The 21,332-nt window shown below is 43.8% G+C and overlaps 1 long non-coding RNA gene across 4 annotated transcripts in view; it reads right to left on the bottom strand.

Moving 5' to 3' along the window:
- Positions 1-6,869: 6,869 nt before the first annotated feature.
- Positions 6,870-21,332, bottom strand: part of LOC310766295 — a 28,409-nt gene continuing 13,946 nt past the window's right edge. For 3 of the 4 annotated variants that reach the window (XR_014550027.1, XR_014550029.1, XR_014550030.1), the window contains 2 exons: positions 12,872-12,898; positions 6,870-7,524 (listed from right to left, as the gene is read on the bottom strand). This is a non-coding gene — a long non-coding RNA (uncharacterized lncRNA). The remainder of the gene's footprint in view (positions 7,525-12,871; positions 12,899-21,332) is intronic. The other variant, XR_014550028.1, reaches the window with a different exon arrangement.

Raw genomic sequence — 21,332 nt, 5'->3', positions numbered from 1 at the left:
CCCACCCCCCCAATACAGAAATCCACCCTCATTAAACGTGAACATAACATACAATGAGCATAACATACAACAATACAAACAACCAAATAAAAGACTTCCTTTATCCTGTATTTACTTCTTATAAGCTGTTTCCTTTATGAATAATTATTATGATTTTTCTAATTATAACTTAAATATCTACAAAGTCTTCTGCAGACATTAATCGAAACAAGTCCAGTTATGTATTTTAGAGCACTGTTTTTGTGAAATGTTCTCTGCATTTCCCCCATGCTTTTTGAAACTCTTGTCTAGTGTGATCTCTAATTGCCTCTGTTATTCTAGCCAGTTCAATATACTCTGTTAGTTTGTCTTGCTGTTCCTTTTTTGTTGGCACAGTTTCTTTTTTCCAGTATTTAGCAATTAGGATTGGAAAAGGAAACTTTGATCCTAAACCTCGCTGCCTTGCAGGAGAATAAAAGGGTGAGGAGGAATCAGCCTACACAAATCCAAGACGGTGGGATGGTGCCTTGGACGGCTCCTTCCAGCAACTCCAGTAGCCAAGCTGGTGCCAAATGTGTTGTTCTGCTTTCCTTTGGACCACATCAGTGAGGCCGAGAGGGGGTATTTTCATCTGGGCAGCCCAGGACTTCCATAAACACTGCCCAGGTGAAGTCACTTCGGTGCTTCCAACATTGCGGTTTGACTTCACCCACAGAGACACATTCCATTTCCTCTTGAGAGAGATGGATACCAACGACAGTATTTGAGGGGAAGGAGAGTTGTTCAGCTGTAGAAATGTGCAGATATTCTCAGATTCAGTTCCCAGCATCTCCTGGCTGGGAAAAACTCCCTGCCTGAAACTCCACAGAGCTGCTGCCAGTTAATATTTACAATACCAAGTTAGTTGGACTAACTGTCTGAGGCAGCTTCCTGTATTTCAGTTGAGAATGGGCTCTTTTTTTGGAACAGGTTGCCTGATCTAGCTCTGTCCAGGGTCCTGAAAGACCTGCCTCTGACTGCCCTTGTTTTTAAGAATCCTGATCCTGACTGAACCCTAGCTGTCCTCTCTTCTTCCACCTCAAGCAACTCACCACAGCTACCATCTCCATGAGCACCTCTTCATCAAGGCTAAACGTTGTACAGCAGACGTGCTGGTTTGAGGAGCAGAGGAGGAAGCCGGTGGCCATGGGGCAAGGTCTTTACCTTAGCAGAAACTTTATTTTTTTTCAAGGAAAGTTTTCAAAGAGCCTGGACGAAGGGAGGTTAGATTGAAAAGGAGAGGTGGAGAACCTCTAGTCCAGGCATCCCCAAACTCGGCCCTCCAGATGTTTAGGGACTACAGTTCCCATCATCCCTGACCACTGGTACTGTTAGGTAGGGATGATGGGAGTTGTAGTCCCAAAACATCTGGAGGGCCGAGTTTGGGGATGCCTGCTCTAGTCAGTAGACCAGGTTCTGGACCCCCAACCATTATTTGCGCCTGAGACAAATAAACTTTGCCAACAGCCCATGTGCAATAGCAATGGGTGAGGCGTTGATGTTTGTGGTGATTACAAAATCCAGCTGTTGCCTTTTCAATGGACTCATTCCTCATCTGCCCAAATTGGGATGCATATGGCCCCTTTCTTGCTTATCAGATCAGGCAGCTGATGAGTAGAGAAGAATTTGGATTTGGATTTGATATCCCACTTTATCACTACCCGAAGGAGTCTCAAAGCGGCTAAAATGCTCCTTTCCCTCCCTCCCCACAACAAACACTCTGTGAGGTGAGTGGGGCTGAGAGACTTCAGAGAAGTGTGACTGGCCCAAGGTCACCCAGCAGCTGCATGTGGAGGAGCGGAGACACAAACCCGGTTCCCCAGATTACAAGTCTGTCGCTCTTAACCACTACACCACACTGGCTCTCCCTTTTGCTGTGCTGTACCCGGCTGAGAGGTTTCATCTCACTCTTCTTTGTGAGCTGTGGGTGTCTGGCCCTCAGAGGGCTCCGTGGAGGGCAATGAGGCCCACAAGCAGGGAAAAGGTTATCCGTTCCTGTTGCAAAGCATCCTTACCTTTCTCTGCCTCCATTGCCTCCAAGCCAGGAAAAAAGGAATAATTGAGAGAGCAGTCCCACCTGTGTCTCTCCCAGCAGAGCTCTGGCTGAACTCTGTTTGCATACAAGGCCTCGGGGTATGCTGATGGTGACAGCTACTGCATGGTCCTCGTCTCATGCAACTCGTCTCATGCAACTCGTCTAATTCACAGCACTCCAGGGGGAGTGGGGCCACTGTCCCCTTTGAGTGATTTGCAAGGCATATTTCTCCAGGTCAAATTCAGCCGAGGGGAGTGGAGATGGGGGTGGAGGGAAGTGGCTTACTTGCCCCCCCACCCGTTATCCTGATCTATCCTGTGTAGCTTTTCTTCGGCCAAATTTCACATCATACGACTGAAGTGCAATGATACCACTTTAACGACTTCCCCCCAAATAATTTTGGCACAGATGGGGTTATCAGCTGGGCAGCCCATTGATCTTGCCCAGGTAGGCTTCTGATATGTTATTATATCAGTTATTATAACCACTGATCAAGCTATGAAGATGTGGAAGCAGGCGTGCTGATTATGTGTCAAAAGAAGACATAGCATTTTTATTTATTTTTTAGCAAAAGGAGAAAGAGCTGAGAGATTTGTTGTCAGCATCAAGACTCCACACTACAAAGACAAAAGAGCAGTGGTGTAATTTGACAGGTGATATTATTTTTTATTTTTTTGCAGGGGATACTTTTTACAAAGACGTTTCTTCCCCTTGCACTATCGAAATGAGTCCTTGCTAATGATTGCTCTTTTCTCATTTAAAGAGGTAGCAGTCATTCCCATTACTATCCTTAATTTAAAATGTGTCAACATGCTGGAAGCCACTGGGGTTTTCGCAATTTATTTTTAATGTATAAATTGTCTTCAGGAATTAAGCGTACCGTGCTATTCCCTCTGCCATCGTGGGAGATATCAAGCTAAATAATATATTACAGGCAATCCTCAAGAAAGCATTCATTTTGCTCATAACATTTGTTTTTTCCCCCTAATACTCCTGTGTATGACATTAGAGATTAGAACTGTGTGCGTGTGTGTGATATTATATTTAGGAAATTAAAAATGAAATAATATTTCATCATAAACGAGAACCTGAATAAAAAATGGGCGGGGGAATGGTGTTGCTTTTAAAAAAAATATTGTAGTACATAAACAGACAAGACAAATCCATAGTCACTTTAGAAAGATCTTGTCTGCCTACCAACCCCCCAAAATCTTCCTTGATCTGCAAACGGGATTCATCACTAAACATACAAAACATAAACTCCTTGTGAATTTTTCATAAAGACTGAATTCAAAAGACAATTGCATCACAAAAGGTTTTAGTGTTTCTTTCTGACACTCTGGCAACGCAGAAATTCATCAACACGAAAATCACAAAAATGGCATTAAAAGCATCTTGGGCATAACTTAGTGGCGAAGCATATGGTTCATATGGTGATGGTTCCAGATTCAAACCTTGGCATAACCAGGCAGGACAGGGTAAGATCTTCCTGGGGAGATGTTGCTAGTGTTTTAGGCCATGAGTGGAAAACTGGAGGCCCTCCAGAAGTAGCTGGATTCAACTCCCACCATCCCCAGTGAGCGTAGGCAGTGGCCAGAGATTATGGGAGATATCATTCAACAACATCCAGAGCGCCCCAGGTTTGTTTCCTAGACTGCTATACACCTACTACTGATGCTGGCTAAAGACAACTTCTCCGAACCACCAATGCTATGCTATAGACAATATTGAACCTGAGTCTGATCTGAGATAAGAAGAAGAAGACAATGACGACGACTTTGGATTTGATATTCCACTATATCACTACCCTAAAGAGTCTCAAGGGATGCGGGTGGCCCTGTGGGTTAAACCACAGAGCCTAGGGCTTGCCGATCAGAAGGTTGGCGGTTCGAATCCCCACAACGGGGTGAGCTCCCATTGCTCGGTCCCAGCTCCTGCTCACCTAGCAATTCAAAAGCATGTCAAAGTGCAAGAAGATAAATAGGTACTGCTCCGGCGGGAAGGTAAATGGTGTTTCCGTGCACTGTTTCACCAGAAACGGCTTAGTCATGCTGGCCACATGACCTGGAAGCTGTACACTGGCTCCCTCGGCCAGTAAAGCGAGATGAGCGCCGCAACCCCAGAGTCGCCTGCGACTGGACCTAATGGTCAGGGGTCCCTTTACCTTTAAGGAGTCACAAAGCAGCTAACATTCTCCTTTCCCTTCCTCTCCCACAACAAACACTCTGTGAGGTGAGTGGGGCTGAGAGATTTCAGAGAAGTGTGACTAGCCCAAGGTCACCCAGCAGCTGCATGTGGAGGAGTGGAGACGCGAACCCAGTTCACCAGATTACGAGTCTACCACTCTTAACCACTACACCATACTGACTCTCAGTGTGGAGAGGAAGCTTCTGATGTTGTTTTTTTAAAAAAACACACAAACAGATACAGATACAGATACAGATACAGATACAGATACAGATACAGAAAAAGAAAACAACATCCTTCATCATGGGCAGTGGTACCCTATAGAATCATAGAACTGCAGAGCAGGAAGAGACCCTGAGGATCATCTAGTCCTTTAATGCAGGAATACGCACCTGTCCTGTATGGGGATCGAACCTGTGACCTTGGTGTTCTCAGCACCATGCTCTAACCAACAGTCAATGGAATATAAAACCTTTCTGCCCTGCCTTTCCACCATAGGTAGTTCTAAGTGGTTTAACCAGCAGTTCCAGAAAGCAGTCAAAATAAACAATTAAACCCAATTAAACTAATCAGACTGAAGTACATGATGGAGAAGATCTGGCAAAAGCTAAGAGTGCATTCCTATGCATGTCAACTTGGCAGTAGCACCCATTGGATGTAGTGGGGCTTACTCCTGAGTAAATATGTTTAGCAGATTGCCCTCCTTGCCATCACAGGCTAGTGGACATAATCTGCCCTATGGGAAGGAGCATTTGTGAACATGTGGTTCTTGGTGTATCTGTTGTGTTTTTAAAATGTTCTTGGCCATTTTGAGGGCTCTAGTTGAAAAGCAGGATCTAAATCTAGTAAGTAAATAATGTATGCTCCATTACTGAGGTGCAGTACACAGAAAAGCAGAGACATCACCTTGCCAACAAAGGTCCATATCGTTAAAGCTATGGTTTTCCCAGTAGTGATGTATGGAAGTGAGAGCTGGACCATAAAGAAGGCTGATCGCCAAAGAATTGATGCTTTTGAATTATGGTGCTGGAGGAGACTCTTGAGAGTCCCATGGACTGCAAGAAGATCAAACCTATCCATTCTGAAGGATATCAGCCCTGAGTGCTCACTGGAAGGACAGATCCTGAAGCTGAGGCTCCAATATTTTGGCCACCTCATGAGAAGAGAAGACTCCCTGGAAAAGACCCTGATGTTGGGAAAGATGGAGGGCACAAGGAGAAGGGGACGACAGAGGACGAGATGGTTGGACAGTGTTCTCGAAGCTACCAGCATGAGTTTGACCAAACTGCGGGATGCAGTGGAAGACAGGAGTGCCTGGCGTGCTCTGGTCCATGGGGTCACGAAGAGTCGGACATGACTAAACGACTAAACAACAACAACAACACACAGAAAAGATGGTGTCTCTGATTACCCCCCCCCATCTTACCGAAGAAGGTGGGTGCACCCAGAATTCGAATTCTGGTGACAATTTCAGTGGACTGGAAAGTCCACAAGATACTCCTCAGATACCCTGACCCCAGATTCTTTGAATTTCACTGGGAAGCATATTGGGAGCTAATGGAAATCTTTAAACACTGACCAGAGATGCTCACTGATGCTCAGTCCAGCAGATCCCAGTTAACAACTTGGCTGCTTTACTTTATAAAAAGAATTCATTCTCAGTCCTGTATGGAATGGGAGGGGGAAGTGATAAATGAAATCTCTTTGTTGGATAATCCTCTCTAGAGACTTCAAGATCGCCTGCAGCTACATTTTCAGTGGATTCTAAATCATTTATCACCCATTAATCGGGATGTATCAAGATCCTTATTCTCCCTAGTGCTGCAAGACATTATTTTGGAGGTTAAAAATGTGACCCGTCCGCTAAATCTACAGCTTCCCAGTTACTGCACATGAGCCTCTGCTTTGCTGTGTTTTCCATGTCTCAGAATTGGGGAGAGGTACCATTTTTCCTGACTGTGGTGTAGGGTTCCTATAAGAGAAGACTCTCCTGAGTCCAGGACAGGATGTTACCCTCTTCCAAAATGTTAGTGAGGCTGTAGGACATCTGTTTCTACTCTGTATTCTGCAGGGGTGGAGAGAGAAACTCAGGTCCAGGAGCTCATGCAGCCCTCCAGACCTCTCTTCCTGGCCCTTGGGACTCTCCTGGGCCACACCTCCTCTCCAGACCACGCCCCTCGTTGTCCCTGCTCCACACCATCTTCAGTGTTTCTGCCAGACTGGAATGTGTTCTTAAACCTTACTAATGCTTCTTGGTTGCCCGGACAGAGGGTGGAAAGGTAGCTGTGTGTTCATAGAAACCTTTGACATTTGCATGGCTGGAATGTTGCCTACTGTACAAGATAAGAATCACATTCCTGGTTCTACCCATGCTTTGCTTTCCCTGGTATCTGGTCTCCAGAAGGCTGCCAAGGAGGGAATATGGCCCTCAGCTGGGAAAAAGTTCCTATCTTTGGTCTACTGTGTGTCTAGGAGTATGGGTAAGGGTAGGAGAATTCAGCAATTGTGCTGAGGGGTTGCTAGATGAGCACCTGTCAGGCTCTGTGGACTGAGTCGAGCCAGAAGCCAGAAGGCTTGCATCAACTCATAAGTGAAGAGAACATAGTCAAGACTGAGGAATAGCCAAGGATACAGGACTGGGCCAGAGCTCAGGAAGAACACCTGCCTCAGACAAGGTTCAAATGAAAGAAGCTTCCATCTGGCTGGCCACTGTGAGAACAGGAAACTGGACGAGATGCTCCTGTTTTATGGTTGTGGGTGAAAATGAAGACATTTTCTGTTTACTGTTGCATTCCACCCTAAGCTCGAATGATATCAGGTGGTTAAAAAAATATTTTAATTAATAAGCAAATAGCTGTGAGACAACGAAGGGAGCTAGACAGGACTGATGGGAAAATAAGTCAAAGGCTGCAAAGGGCAGGTGCATTACTCTGAGTTCTAAGGCAAGTCCAAGGACTTATCAATTCAAAACCCATTTATAGGGATCCATATAAACACATTTTCCTATTCCTTGACCTTCATTATGGCCAAAGATCCTCTCCAATGATAAATGACAGTCGCTGCTGCCTTTCCTTCTAAGTCAACAAACAATTGATGGATGAGGCAGTGAAGTCAGATCGATCCATCAGGCCATTCCTATTTTTAAACACATTCTAGCAAAAATGGATGACCAAACTTTTCAAGATCACCTGTGAGTACTCCCCTTGCTCTTTGCAAGCACCGCCTGACACGATCCCTGGATCCTAAACCACTTGGCTTAGTCAGGTCCTCCAAGCAGCAGTTTCCTAAGTGGAAGAGGAAAAACTCAGTATTAGGTCCAGCTAGTCATACCAGCATTTTTAGTCTTGTTCAGACAAATGCTGGCCAAATGGCTGAATTTGCAACCAACAGGTTGTTCAATCCAAAACAAGGATATGTTCAACCAGAATATTTATCAGGTGATGACTATAACTTCAAGTGATGACTGCTACTTTACTTTTCTGTGCTGATATCCTGCCTTTCCTTAAGTCAATTTACAACCCCCCTCAATAAATTAAGTTACAGGTTCATATAAACACTTGAACCATCAAGCGCTTATTAAAATGTAGCATTACACAATATGCAACAATAACTCGTTTAGGAGAACAGAACAATAAACAGAAGTTCATCTAATTCCAAACTCTTTAGTATTCATGGCTTTTTGATTGTAGAACTGATTTTAATACCACATTTGTTTTTTGTTTGAACTGTGAAGTGCATTGGAAGCTTTGATAGAGCAGAGCAATGGTCTATAAATTTTAAATAAACAAACATCAGAAATACATATGTTGATGCTGAATACCTCTCAGCTAAAATTGCCTTTGCACTGATTCTGCCCCAAACCTGCAAGGTCAGACACAGGCAGCCTTTTCATGACCTGTGAGAGTAAAGGGAACTTAGATAAAATCATGCAGGATGTCTCTGCATACCTGTTAGTCACCCATGGTTATATGCAGCCACCAGGAATGTACAAGAATACTTGAGAAGAACCTTCTGGATCGGACCAGAGAGCCATCTTGTCCAACGTACAATCATACCTTAGTTCTCAAACAGCTTAGTTGACAAACAAAATGGCTCCTGAACACCCAAAACCCGGAAATAAGTGTTCTGGTTTCCGAAAGTTTATTGGAAGCCGAACGTCCGACGTGGCTTCTGCTTGAGTGCAGGAAGCTCCTGTAGCCAATCGAAAGCTGCACTTTAGTTTTCAAATGGTTTCGGGAGTCGAACGGACTTCCAGAACATATTAAGTTCGAGAACCAAGGCGCCACTGCATCACTTACCACAATGGCCAAATGTTCTCAGAAACATCTGAGAACCTCTCAAATGAGACATAGTGGCATAGCGTGCTCTACTTCTCCCCAACAGCCAAACATTCAGTGTCAATACTGCCTCTGAATCTGGAAAATTCATTTAGTCATTGTGACTAAGAGCTAGTGATAGATATATCCTCTAGCAATCTAAGTTCCTTTTAAAGTCAACTGGAACACAGGGACATAGGAAGCTGTCTTCTACTGAGTCAAGCCATTGGTCCATCTCCGTCGCTCTCCAGGTTTTCAAGCAGGGAATCTTCCCCAGCCCTATGAGGACAGGCTGGGGGTTGAATCTGGGACCTTCTGTACACAAAGAAGATGCTCTACCACTAAGCTATGACCTCTTCCCCATGCAAACTACAGGGCTCCCATCTCATGATTCAGCAGCACATTTGAAGTTAATGGGAGGAGGGAAATCTTTTAGTTGCCAGCTGGAAACCCTGTCAGCGTTGGTTAAAAACCCTAGGACCCAAGTGGTCTGCTGGTTTAGGAAAATGCATGATTGTGTGGCTGCATGTTCTGCATGCAGAAGGCCATAGGTTTCACCAGTGGCATCCCCCATTAAAATTATCTAAGATAGCAGGCAACAAGGAAGTTCTGGGTGCAAATCAGAAGCTTGATCACTGAGGAATAGGGACCAAATCCTTGGGGCCCAGCACTTTTGGCCCCTCCAATATTTTTTGTGGGGGAGGGGGCAGGCCCCACCAATGTTCAAAACAGGGACATTAGGGAATATGTTATAGTTAAGTCTAGCAGGAATCGAAAATGAGCAGCCGATGGGAAATGAAGATAAAGAAAATCGAACAAATCAAAGATAAAATGCTAAAATATTTTAAGTTTTTGAAATGTCATTTGAAAAGGTATGTGATACTGAGCAGCTAATAAGGGTGGAAATCAAAACATCAAGATGGCGGGGTGGGAAGTCATTTTTAAATTTGCATTCAGTTTGAATTAATGCGATGTTAAATTGGTTAACGTTTTTGAAAAGCAATGAAAATTAATTGGCAAAAAGCAAAATAAAATCAGGGGGCAGAGAAGGGCAAACACGGAGTTGAGTGCAGCATGGCTTCAGTCCAGTAGCCAACAGCTCCTTCTCCTGCTGTGTAAGAGAAAGACAAGGGAAGCGGCCCCTGGCCAGTGGCGGCAGCAGCAGGAGGAGGAAGAGGCCAAGTGCCAGAGAGGAGCTGTACTGGATAGCTCAGTTGGTTAGAGCATGGTGCTGATAACACCAAGGTTGCAGGTTCAATCCCTTTTTGGGACAGCTACATATTCTCTTGGTATGCCCTGCAGAGGACCTTAAGGTCCATGAAAAACCATAGTTTAGAGGTCCCGGGCCCTAAGGAAGTCAGACTATCCTCCACCAGGGCCAGGGCCTTCTCAGTGATGGTTCCGACCTGGTGGAATGCTCTGTCCCAGGAAACTAGGGCCCTGCAGGATTTAACCTCCTTCCATTGGGCCTGTAAGACAGAGGTATTCCGCCTGGCCTTTAATTTGAATTCAGCCTGATCTTTTATTTCCATTCTCTTCCCTCCCCCTCCCCTTTTATAAAGATCACCCACTCTGAGACCCCACAGCTAATTCTCCCCTGGTCTCCTCGCTGGCCCAGGTAGAATTCAGCCAGCTAGCCCTGGGGATTATCTGATTGATTTTTGAATTTTATTGTTATTCATGTTTTTATACTGTATTTTATGCTGCTTTTATAATTAAGTGTTTTAAAGTGTTTTAAATTTGTTGTTAGCCGCCCTGAGCCTGGTTTTTGAACCAGGAAGGGCGGGGTATAAATAAAAAGTTATTATTATTATTTTATTATTATATTCCTGTATAAATAAAAAGTTATTATTATTATTTTATTATTATATTCCTGCATTGCAGGGAGTTGGGCCAGGTGATCCTCAGGATCCCTTCCAACTCTACAGTTCTATGATTGACAACAACCTTATGCTGTGCACAACATTACATGTGTCATTGTACCTTCAGTCTCTTTACATTTCCAACACTTATTATCAGGCAAGTGGTAAATTTTTGCGAGCTTGACTGGAGTCATGTACCACCTATAAATCATTTTCATATTTTCTTTCAAGGCATTACATGCCGTAAATTCAAAGGTACATTCTTTCACCTTTGGTGGACATGCCCAAGGATCAAGGCTTTCTGGGAAATGATCTATAATGAAATGAAAAAGGTATTTAAATATACCTTCTTGAAGAAACCAGAGGCCTTTCTTCTGGGCATGGTCGGCCAATTGGTGTCAAAGAAGGACAGAACATTTTTTATGTATGCTACAACAGCAGCAAGAATACTCCTTGCAAAGTATTGGAAGACAGAAGATCTACCCACCGTGGAAGAATGGCAGATGAAGGTTATAGACTATATGGGACTGGCAGAAATGACTGGTAGAATCCGAGACCAGGGAAAAGAGACGGCAGAAGAGGATTGGAAGAAATTTAAGGACTATCTTAGGAAACATTGTAAAATTATTGAAGGTTAGAACGATGTTGATTCAGAAATTAAGTGGTTATAAGCTGTAATGATTATGTGATCAAGAAAAGAAAGGTTAAAAATTATACAGAAATTAGGGGAAGGATTTGCTGAATTGAATTAATTAGAGATTGGAATACAGAAAGGGGAGGTATGAGGAGGTCGGGAAAGTAAATTTTATGAATATAAGGGATTGAAATTATACTTGTTGGTGTATGTGTTTTGTATGTTTGTATGTATTTTTATTGTTTTTGTTTTTTTGTTTTGTTTTTTCTATTTTATATAAATTTTTAAAACCTTAATAAATATTTTATATATAAAAAAAAACATTACATGTGTCATTGGCACCCCGCCCCACAATCTCCCATGCAAGCTGGTACCTCTGAACTGTGGTCTGGCCCTTCCCCAATCTTTGCTAGTTTTCATCCATGCATCAGATAGCCATGGACTTTATTGGTTCCCTGGGTCACCTGACCATGCACTTAATTGGCAGTCATGTGACTTCTAATGCTGCCTAAGTAGAATCTGTGAGTAACACAGCCCAACCTGGAGTTCTATCAGATTTGTTGCGTATGAGATTTCAGAGGTAAACACCACCAGGATCATGTTTCCTGAAGCGCAGGAGTGGGGAGACCTGAGACCCATCAGATGTTGTCAGACTATGGCTCCCATCAGCCTTGACCACTGGCCATGCTGGGAGCTGGAGCTGGAGCTGATGGGAATAGAAACTCATCAATGTCTGCAGGGCCACAGGTCCCATATCCCCTGCCACAGCACGTCAGTCTGTAAGCCTTCACACACGGCAATAAAAAAGGTTTCACATTGCTTCTCACTCATTAGGCCTCTCCCGCCACACACTCCAGGGGCACGTAAAAAGTAACCTCAAGCAAGTCGAACATGACTTTAAAGAAGAAAGAGAATTTGTGCACAGTAAAAATGCTGGCTGTTTGTGCCAAGCTCTGAGATTAACAACCGAGGAGACTGGAAACCTCTCTTTATTGGTTGTACAAGTTCAGCCCAAACAACAAACACAAACTTCCCAGAGGCTTTGTCTCAGTCTCATTCTGCCAGGAAACACCTCAAAGAACTTCTGCTGCAGAGGCCCAGCTCTGGCGGCCAACAGGGAGGGAACTTTTTATAAGCATGAGTAACATTTTATTATCCCTACCCAGGGCGCAGAACCTCATAGGGGTGCAATACCGACTTTTGAGGAGTAGTGCTTCATACAGATTTTTTTTTGTTAAAACTTATAAATTTCTGATATTTTACTTTTAATATTGTTGAGAGTTTGGGGGCTGGGTTGGGTTGTATGATTCCCGAATCCCTTCTAATCCCTTGGATCCAGTAAGGGTTAAAATCTAATGGAGGATTCAATTATTGAAGTAGCCAGGCCAGCATCTTGGTAATGGGCCTAAGTATAGTCATAAGTGGGACTTGGGTGGCGCTGTGGGTGAAACCAGAGCCTAGGACTTGCTGATCAGAAGGTCGGCGGTTCGAATCCCTGCAACGGGGTGAGCTCCTGTTGCTCGGTCCCTGCTCCTGCCAACCTAGCAGTTCGAAAGCATGTCAAAGTGCAAGTAGATAAATAGGTACCGCTCTGGTGGGAAGGTAAACGGCGTTTCCGTGCGCTGCTCTGGTTCACCAGAAGTGGCTTAGTCATGCTGGCCACATGACCCGGAAGCTGTACGCCAGCTCCCTTGGCCAGTAAAGCGAGATGAGCGCCGCAACCCCAGAGTCGGTCACGACTGGACCTAATGGTCAGGGTTCCCTTTACCTTTACCACTTCACTGGCATCTCTCAGTATTGTGAACAACACCGAACTTACCTTTTGTTGGTATCTTCATGAACTTACCTAAAAAGATAAAGAAAGCAAAAGACTGGGTTCAGCACTTGAAAAATCTATTGAAATCAGACATTATAAGTTCACCTTAGGCTGGGTAGTTCGCAAGTTTCTGTGGCCTTGCACAAGGTTTTCTATTTTTCTCAGAAGATTGATAAAGAATATATAATTATTTTGGTAATTATTGTGTGTATATTACTCGCCAACGTGTTGCATGAGTCGTACTACTATTAATTCTGCAATCGAGCAGCAACTCTGGAGCCTGTTTGTGTCTCTGTGGTGCAGAGAAATGGGTTCTCCTCTGTCAATCATTCTGTGGCATGATTCTCTAGCTGAGATGGTGGAGGACAATAATCTTAACAATTCTGTGTGAAGTATAATTAGTGGGTCCTCTTGGGATTTCTTAAGCTACACTCATCTGCTCCATACATTCATTTGCTTGCTGTCTTTCAGCTACGTCATCTCAAAACTGATTTCTCCTTTCTTCCCAGAGAATAATGCAGTTGCAAAGGAAATTTGAATTCCCCATACAATTTAAGAAAAATAATAACAGAACAACAACGACAAAATCCCAGGGAGATTATTTGAAGTCTGAAGAGCTAACTGGCATTCTAGGAGGCAGATTTGCCACCCCCTACATCGCCCCAACAATTTTATCTGCCCCTGTAGGTGTATTCGCGGAAGATGTCATCCAGATAATAACGATGAGCCTGGTGCTTGCAATCTTCTTCACAAAAAAACACTTTGAGACTTTATTAGTGAAATGATCCAGTGAGAAAGGAGAATGTAAAGTGCTAACCTGGAAATTATATTTTAAAGAAACCAACAGGTACACACCGGATAATTATAAGCTATCATCTATAAAGTTACAAGTGTCTAGCTGCAAAGAGATTGGGGCATAAAAGGAGAATGTCAGATCAGAATGTTCTTTTGCTAATTTCTGACAAAAACATAATGGCTTTAGCAAGCGTGATATTTCTAGAACTTCATTGTAACCATTAACATCTTGCGAGATCTATCTTTCCTTAATGTCAAGCTATTTTTTTTTTAGGGGCGCCATTTACATTTTAAAGGGGACGTACCTACAGAGTTCTGTTCAGGGTACACATACGTTGTGTGTGTGTGTGTGTGTGTGTGTGTGTGTGTGTGTGTGTGTGTGGAGTTACTCTCTGCTCTTTACAGCAACAACTTCGAAGACCTGCCATCTGTCAGTGTTGACAACACTGATAGGTGGACGATAGGTTTGATTTTGCATAAGGCAGCTTTTGATAACCCCATGTTTCTGTGAATTTGCCAAAATGGTCCTCCTCATGCTGTTGCTTCGATAGGATGCGCCCACCAATGGGAGAGGTAGTGATACCAGCTGGCTCCCTCTCCATCCTCAGTGCTCTCCAGAAGTCAGTTCCGAAAGGTCAGGGGACCTTCAAGAACCAATTTTCAGGGAATCAGCAAAAACGGCCTCCTCAATTAGTAGACACCGTCCACGGGACCAAGAACACAAGTCTAAGGAGACAACTCAGTGAGATGGACACAACTGAGCATGTCACCTACTCAGTGCTTTTTTTCTTTTTAAAAAAGAAATGTTATGGGGTACTCATTTTGGCTCAAGAAAATCATGATTTTACAGTTCTAATCGGGGAAAATAAATACAGTAAATGGACAAAAGTACAAAGATTCACAAAATGTTTAGCGGTATGCGTACACCTGCATCCTCCCAGGGAAAAAAAGCATTGCACCTACTCATAATTGTCAGCTTTTGCCAGCGCAGCATTCAAAAAGTAGGAGATTTTGCTGGTTTCCAGGCATTCACAAACCCAACTGGGATTGCCAATATTTACCTGTGGATATCAACACCACACACTCAAATGTCACAAATTCATCAAAGAATTATACCCTCCTTCTGAAGAATAACAAACACCTACACACACATTTTTGGACATTCTCCATAAACTGAAGTATGTACCATTTAGTTCTTGCTTGGCTCCTGAAATGTTGCACCTATAGAGGTGTGCTGTATAAAAGCAATACAATACATAGGTGAAGAAGAAAGGCTCTGGCTCAATAGCTCAGTTTCTGCTTCGCATGCAGAAGGTCCCAGGTTCAAACCTTGGCATCTCCAAGAGAGACCCTGGCCTGAGATGTTGCTGAGCTGCATGGACAGCTTCTTCTGTTCCTCAGTGAGTGAAAGTATAATAGTCTTTTTTTGGGGGGGGGAAATCCTGGACAGAAATCTGTAGAGCGTTGACTTGTAGATGAAGGAACTTTGTGGCCTTTGCAAAATTATATTCAAAGCAGAACAACGAGGGGGTTTCACCTACACTAATCTCCATGGTTCCTCCAAACAAGATCTTGTCTTGAATCATAGTAATGAGTTTTTCTGAACAATATTGGAGTGGAGATTCTTATATAATGTATATCTCGGGGAATCTGGGTATACACAGGTAATGAATGCAATATAATTTTAATGAGAATTTCATTTTATGGTTCGGGATACGCGAAGACATAACTTCTCATAATGTAATTACCTTTGATTAATCAGTGGGAATTATTAACTTCACACAAAAGCTTGGCTTCCTCCTTCTTTCTTCCCTTCCCCCACCCTCCTCCTCGAATATGTAATGAAATTGCTCTTATTAGTTTGAGAATAGTAGGTGACAGAGAGAATGGAAGCATTAATGAATATATATTTTAAGGCTGTGCAATGGATTTATCTGAGGGCCAAAACAAAGTGGACATAATCAGAGGGTCTCAGATGCGCTAGCACAAACTGTGGCTGTCAGGGGGCTGGACATTAGGTAGGAAGGACAGACAGCCAGGGTGAAAAACCATTCAAAAAATCCCCAGGGTGGGTCAACCTGAGGCTCCCTGGATCATTTTGGTTTGCCCTTTCCCAACCATATTCCAACTGAGTGACAGCCTTTGGTTTAACTGTACTCTGTAAATGTGGCTGCACCATATGTTTCGATTAAGAAATTCGGCGCATCTCGGTGGAGTAATTCAGGCCGTACCAAATAACTATATACAGTCCTTTGCCCAACACACAGCAGGTTCCTTCTTGCTTGTAACTGGAGCTACATCTGCAGAAATCTGTTTTTAATATCTGGATGCATATGCTTTTTGTTTTTCTAAAGTAATCTGCATTCAACTTCAGGGAAATATTTGTTCCCGTACTGATGCAGCGAGCACAGAATTTCAGCCCAGCATGACATAATTTCTGTTTCCACAATTCTGTAGGTTTTTGTTTTTTTTAATGGAAATGCCCATTGTTGCTTTAATTATGAGTACAGTACCAGAACAAGAGTTAACAATACCTGCAATATCAAACAAAAGCAAAAGAAACACACACGGTGTAATGAAAGCTATTTCATGTTTTCAGAATAAATGGGATTATTTATCTCATCACTCACTTGGTTTGGATTGCATCCAAACCAGTAATTAGAAATGAAGGAAGGAAATAAAAACCCAAATCACCTTAGGACCCCATCAATCATTGGATTTAGATTCTCACACAATTTAAGCCCAAGCTAGATATGCAGAAAGAATTTTAAAACCAGACTTGAAAATGCCGATTTTTCCACCCAAAAGCTACGTATCCACCAACTCTTATTTTCACTGCGTTAGTTCTTCTCCCATGACTTCATAAGAAGAGCCCTGCTAGATTGGGTCAAAGGCTCGTCTAGTCTAGCAAGCCTATCTGAGGGGAACAGCACTTTCCCACCTGTGATGCTTGGAAGCGGGAATTCAGAGACATAGAATCATAGAATCATAGAATCATAGAATCATAGAATCATAGAGTTGGAAGAGACCACAAGGGCCATCGAGTCCAACCCCCTGCCAAGCAGGAAACACCATCAGAGCACTCCTGACATATGGTTGTCAAGCCTCTGCTTAAAGACCTCCAAAGAAGGAGACTCCACCACACTCCTTGGCAGCAAATTCCACTGTCGAACAGCTCTTACTGTCAGGAAATTCTTCCTAATGTTTAGGTGGAATCTTCTTTCTTGTAGTTTGGATCCATTGCTCCGTGTCCGCTTCTCTGGAGCAGCAGAAAACAACCTTTCTCCCTCCTCTATGTGACATCCTTTTATATATTTGAACATGGCTATCATATCACCCCTTAACCTCCTCTTCTCCAGGCTAAACATGCCCAGCTCCCTTAGCCGTTCCTCATAAGGCATCGTTTCCAGGCCTTTGACCATTTTGGTTGCCCTCCTCTGGACATGTTCCAGTTTGTCAGTGTCCTTCTTGAACTGTGGTGCCCAGAACTGGACACAGTACTCCAGGTGAGGTCTGACCAGAGCAGAATACAGTGGCACTATTACTTCCCTTGACCTAGATGCTATACTCCTATTGATGCAGCCCAGAATTGCATTGGCTTTTTTAGCTGCCGCGTCACACTGTTGGCTCATGTCAAGTTTGTGGTCAACCAAGACTCCTAGATCCTTTTCACATGTACTGCTCTCAAGCCAGGTGTCACCCATCTTGTATTTGTGCCTCTCATTTTTTTTGCCCAAGTGCAATACTTTACATTTCTCCCTGTTAAAATTCATCTTGTTTGTTTTGGCCCAGTTCTCTAATCTGTCAAGGTCGTTTTGAAGTGTGATCCTGTCCTCTGGGGTGTTAGCCACCCCTCCCAGTTTGGTGTCATCTGCAAATTTGATCAGGATGCCCTTGAGTCCATCATCCAAGTCGTTGATAAAGATGTTGAATAAGACCGGGCCCAAGACAGAACCCTGTGGCACCCCACTAGTCACTCTTCTCCAGGATGAAGAGGAACCATTGATGAGCACCCTTTGGGTTCGGTCAGTCAGCCAGTTACAAATCCACTGAGTGGTAGCATAGTCAAGACCGCATTTTACCAGCTTCTTTACAAGAATATCATGGGGCACCTTGTCAAATGCCTTGCTGAAATCAAGGTAGGCTACATCCACTGCATTCCCTTCATCTACCAGGCTTGTAATTCTGTCAAAAAACGAGATCAGGTTCGTCTGACATGACTTATTTTTCAGAAATCCATGCTGACTATTGGTGATCACAGCATTCCTTTCTAGGTGCTCACAGACTGTTTGCTTAATGATCTGCTCCAGAATCTTCCCTGGTATTGATGTCAGACTGACTGGGCGGTAATTATTTGGGTCCTCTCTTTTCCCCTTTTTGAAAATAGGGACAACATTTGCCCTCCTCCAGTCTGCCGGGACTTCGCCTGTTCTCCAGGAATTCTCAAAGATGACTGCCAGTGGTTCTGAAATCACATCTGCCAGTTCTTTTAATACTCTTGGATGCAGTTCATCTGGCCCTGGAGACTTGAATACATCTAGACTAGCCAAGTATTCTTGTACTATCTCCTTAGTTATTTTGGGCTGTGTTTCCTCTGCTGAATCATTTGCTCCAAATTCTTCAGGTCGGGCATTGTTTTCTTTATCGGAGAAGACTGAGGCAAAGAAGGCATTGAGGAGTTCAGCCCTTTCTGTGTCCCCTGTTTGCATTTCACCATCTTCTCCTCTGAGTGACCCCACTGTTTCTTTGTTCTTCCTTTTGCTACGAACATACCCATAAAAGCCTTTTTTGTTGCTTTTAACCTCTCTAGCAAGCCTGAGTTCATTCTGTGCTTTAGCTTTTCTGACTTTGTGTCTACACGTGCTGGCTATTTGTTTGAATTCCTCTTTGGTGGTTTCCCCCCTTTTCCATTTTTTGTACACATTCTTTTTTAATCTTAACTCAGTTAAAAGTTCTTTAGATAGCCACCCTGGCTTCTTTAGGCACCTTCCATGTTTCCGTCTCATTGGTATTGCCTGAAGTTGTGCTTTTACTATCTCCCTCTTAACAAACTCCCAGCCATCATGAACTCCCTTTCCTTTTAGTATTACTGTCCATGGGATCTCACCCAGCATTTCCCTAAGTTTTATGAAGTCGGCTTTCTTAAAGTCGAGAAATTGTGTCCTAGTATGCTTGGCTGCTCCTTTCCGCTGTATAGTAAACTTCAGAAGAGCATGATCACTCGCGCCTAATGATCCTTCCACTTCTACCCCACTAACCAGGTCATCAACATTGGTTAGGACCAGATCTAAAATGGCTGTTCCTCTTGTTGCTTCTCCCACTTTCTGGACAATGAAGTTGTCTGCAAGGCCAGTGAGGAATCTGTTTGACCTTATGCTCTTGGCTGAGTTTGACATCCAACAAATATCCGGGTAATTGAAGTCCCCCATTACTACTTTCTCTGACACTTGAAATAGAATATAGCCTTATCATCCAGTTCTCTGTACACGTCTAATATATCCAGTTTGCAAAACCCAAAAGAGTAGCATTTCAAATGCACAAACACCATCTCCACCCTGTCCCTCAGCCCCATGGTCAACTAAGTCTGCACAACGGATGCATAAACATCTAACTGTAGCAGCTTCATTTTCCCCCAGCATTGGTCAGTGAAAACCTTTTGTGCCTCATCCCACTTTCTTCCTTAATTAGTGCTCCAATTACTGGTTTCTTTGCAAAGCAAGTCAAGACATCATTAAATTATGAGTCTCCTGATGACTTGCAGGAGCAAATGTTGCAATGTGACCCTAACCCTCAGCTGTCTTCCCATTCATCCCCCCCCCCCAAGAATCTTACCATGTTCCTTTCATCTGCCCAGATTAATAGACACATCTTGATTATTCCTTTTGCAGTGTGGCAACCAGCATCTGCTGGTAGTTGTCAGGACCTTGAGTTGGAACTGGGCAAGACCTCCTTATGAATTTGTTTTTGTTTAGTCGTTTAGTCATGTCCGACTCTTCGTGACCCCATGGACCAGAGCGTGCCAGGCACGCCTGTCTTTCACTGCCTCCTGCAGTTTGGTCAAACTCATGCTGGTAGCTTCGAGAACACTATCCAACCATCTCGCCTTCTGTCATCCCCTTCTCATTGTGCCCTCCATCTTTCCCAACATCAGGGTCTTTTCCAAGGAGTCTTCTCTTCCCATGAGGTGGCCAAAGTATTGGAGCCTCAGCTTCAGGATCTGTCCTTCCAGTGAGCACTCAGGGCTGGTTTCCTTAAGAATGAAGAGGTTTGATCTTCTTGCAGTCCATGGGACTCTTAAGAGTCTCCTCCAGCACCATAATTCAAAAGCATCAATTCTTTGGTGATCAGCCTTCTTTATGGTCCAGCTCTCACTTCCTTGTGAATAGGACTCCACTATGGGCCCCAGCACCAAACAGGTCCAGGAGGAGATGGGGTACTCCAGGACATCACTTCAGCCAGAGAACCAGAAGGACTTATGTACCCAGCTGGATAACCCTCTCAGTTCTGAAGCTCCAGAACCACCACTAGATATTGAAGGAGGAGGTGGCAATCGGCCTGAGCCAATACTCAGTCCCACCAGTGCACCCCTTGCCTGGCAGCACAAAGCATCCTTTATCAGAATCCTAATAATTAGAGGAAACACGGTCATATGAAGGATCAGGATTCCTCTAATAAACCAGGGAGTGGAGGATGTCCAGATGAGCATTCAGTTTTTGTTGGGGAGCTACTGGTGTGACAGTCTTCATAAGCCTGCTGGTAGTCTAGTTACTGTACCTTCAGGAAAACTTCTCTCCAACTCACTATGAGGCTTCCTGGCTTCTGACAGTGCTGGACAGCTCTTCTGACTTCCTTGTGTGGATTGAATGGCCTATCATCCCACAGAGAAGTCAGGTTACTTTTACCATAGATGAATGGAGTTGGAAGGGACCCCGGGGATCATCTAGAGACTAGAGTCCAGGCTCTTTCATGCAGAAGGCCCCAAGTTCAGTCCCTGGAATCTCCAGCTGAAAGGCTGGGCTGGAAAATGGCCATTGCCTAAGATCTTGGCTGCCAGCTGGGGCAGCGAATACTGCCTGGTGCCCCTTGGAACTGGCAGGGTGGAAAATGGGAAGCCCAAGAGCAGGTGCAACCAGCGCCATTGATAAGTGGAGCCAACTAAGTCTAGTTTCTGTCCTATCTTCTACCCAGTTCTACAAGGGTGATAGTAGACTGAGGAGGAGGACTGACTGAGGTTGACGGGGCAGTGCCCTGTTTGCCCCAACAGATCAGCCTTTCGTTTTTATATTGTATTTTTATGCTGTGAAAATTATATGTGTATTAGAATAATATACACATCTGTATATCAATGCATGGTAATGTAACAGCATTTTTTCTTTTCTTTCTCACTTTCTTCTTCTTTCATTCCCTCCTTACTCTTTTTTATAAATGAAATTCTCTTAATAAAATGTAATAATAAAATAAAAATAAGCATCTAGAAGAAGAAGAAGAGTTTGGATTTGATATCCCGCCTTTCACTCCCCTTCAGGAGTCTCAAAGCAGCTAACAATCTCCTTTCCCTTCCTCCCCCACAACAAACACTCTGTGAGGTGAGTGGGGCTGAGAGACTTCAAAGAAGTGTGACTGGCCCAAGGTCACCCAGCAGCTGCATGTGGAGGAGCAGAGACGCTGT

This window comes from Podarcis filfolensis (genome assembly GCF_964270895.1).
Source record: "Podarcis filfolensis genome assembly, chromosome: 7".
Taxonomy (NCBI): Eukaryota; Metazoa; Chordata; class Lepidosauria; order Squamata; family Lacertidae; genus Podarcis; species Podarcis filfolensis.
Note: the sequence above shows the minus strand (reverse complement) of the source record. Positions and strands in the feature narration are given on the sequence as shown.